Here is a 2,492-nt window from a genome sequence, read left to right on the forward strand (position 1 = left end):
ACACACACACACACACACACACACACACACACACACATACACACACACACACACACACACAGACAGTACACTCACAAGCGAAATCCTTCATGACCATGTCTTCTATCCTCTATTTTCTGAAAATGTATTGTTTCTCCTGAATGTTTTATATGTGCACATGCTTGTTTGATTTGAACATTTACTCGAAGTTTTTGAGCATTGCTATTGGTAACTAGAGAGTCCCCGAGAAGGTTATTATTTTTTTCGTATCGTATTATTTTTTTGCGTTCTTACTTACTGTTGTGCAGTAATTTGATATTTATTGAGCCGATGTGTTTCAGACTTCCAACTTTTTAACCTATCCCCTCCCGCCTCTCCTTGCCTCTCTAATCAATGTCCCACACATCACTCCGCAACCACCAGTAACAACCCCCCCCACCTTTCGTCATCCCCATTCAATTCCACAGATCTTTCCTCATACAAATAATAGCCTCATGTTTACTCAGTTTGTATCATGGTAGAACTGCAATGTGGGCAACTGAGGTCCAAATCTTTAGCTTTTTAGTTTTTAGTGAGTTTTACGGCACTTGTAATGTAATACGGTCATATAAGTGCTGAAGCCAAGAAGTGTTACAAGATAGTAACAATCACAAACAATGAGGAGAGACAAAGACAACAGAATGTGATACCTGTAACAAAGAAGGAGCAAACCACACCAGAGCACTTGCCAACCACCTACTGTCCAAACCTAACTTGGGTCGTTTGGGGTAGCGTTACAGCCCTTTACCACTAGCTCTGTCTTGTTGCTGATTGACGTCAAATCGGATTGAAACCCCCATCCTCTTACATAACCGTTCTGACGCATTCAAAGCGACCTCAAACCGTCACCATAAAAAGTCTCAACTAAGACACGTCGGAAAATACAATAGCTTATTGTGTATTGAATCATTCCACTCCACCCGCCCCCGGTATCCCGTACCCCACTCCTCTTTTAGCATTTCCCCACACCAATGCTATATTATAAATATAAATTATTGTGTCTCACCCCATTGTAACGAGCTCGTACTCACACACCGACCTACATCCTCCCCCCAATCCCACATACTCCCACTGTGAGTGAGGTCTCTTGACCTCGCTGTCCGACACGCTCTCCCTAGTTTGGAATTATCCCAGGACGTCGCTCGTGACCCGCTTTAGAACGCCTGCCATATATAAGAAACGTTCTTATTTTCAAACGCAGATCAGTCTTGAAATTCTTCCTTGTAGCCTACGTGAGAGTCGTCATTTTCCAGATTTTTTTGCCGCGAAAGGTTTTCTTTGCCGAAACGTAGAAGCTCTTTCAACTCTTCTCCCACACGCAGACAGGATATTTTGAAAGTTTTCCTTTCGTGTAAGTTCTCAATTTGTGGATCATTCAAATAATTATTGCAAGGAGCACGCAATGGATAAGCCTTCGTGTGGCCTGCACTGCTGCGAGTGTGTAAGAATTATTTGGCAACTATAGCAGGGATCTGCATTCTCTGGAAATCTTGCCTCGGACCCTTTTGGTTTTCTGAACAGTTTTGGTTTGTGGCATGCGCACATTGTAGGTCCTACTTTCGTTTTTGTTTACTTTAAAAGGCTGTTTGCTATTATTATGTTCATAAACTGACATGTCTTGATAAAATAATTTACTGTAAGCAAGAATAAAGTAAAATAAGAAAAAGAATATCAGAAAATGAAACGGGCTTTTAAAAATACGAAATTATCAAGTTAAGTTTCCTCACAGCTGAAAATGAAAGACGAGTAAGTTTCCTATAAATTGTAACAACATTGATATGTTATGTACACGTTACAGTCTGCTCTAACCGTCAACACCTCGTACAACAGCATACTGTAGAACACATTCTTTAGTTACGTGTTACCCATGCTGAGTGTGTGTGTGTGTGTGTGTGTGTGTGTGTGTGTGTGTGTGTGTGTATGTGTGTGTGTGTGTTTGGGTAAGTGTTTTACGGCGCTCGCAACTACAAAAGGTCATACGAGCGTGTGGGACACTTTAAACATTTTCATTTGGGCTGAAATTTTTAATTTTTGACGAGTGGCGGCCGAAGTCTACTCTTATCGATTTTAGACAACCGAGGTATCTTTAACGTGCGCAACTTGCACAAGGGACCTCTGAAATTTTTCGCCTTCCGAGAAGGCTAGGTGTAGATCTTACCTACCAGAAGATCAGGGGCGTGGCTGAAAGACAGCAGTAAGAAGGAGCCAAGGAGTAGCAGTAGAATTGAAAGGCTGCAGAAAGAGCCAGGAGCCCAGAGGAGGGGAAAAAGGAGGTGTCAGGGTGGGGGTAGAAAGTGGAGACGAAAGCAGACGACAGAACATTGCTAGAGAGCAGGAAAGAAGCTGAAAGGAGACAATTTTAGAAAAATTTTTGGTCGTTACTCGGATTCGAACCCGGGACCTTTGAATGAACACCGTAACCTCTAGGCCGCGAGAGCCTCCGCCATGCTGTGTAATGTGATGATGATGATGAT

General features: G+C 42.5%; 1 protein-coding gene across 1 annotated transcript in view; it reads left to right on the plus strand.

The window, feature by feature from the left end:
• Positions 1 to 693: 693 nt before the first annotated feature.
• The window catches only part of LOC101849459 (purine nucleoside phosphorylase LACC1), a gene marked incomplete in the record, with an annotated part of 18,945 nt that continues 17,146 nt past the window's right edge, over positions 694 to 2,492 (plus strand). Inside the window, 1 exon segment of the mRNA XM_035969724.1 lies at positions 694 to 1,564.

Source organism: Aplysia californica, unplaced genomic scaffold (genome assembly GCF_000002075.1).
Source record: "Aplysia californica isolate F4 #8 unplaced genomic scaffold, AplCal3.0 scaffold00175, whole genome shotgun sequence".
Classification (NCBI taxonomy): Eukaryota; Metazoa; Mollusca; class Gastropoda; order Aplysiida; family Aplysiidae; genus Aplysia; species Aplysia californica.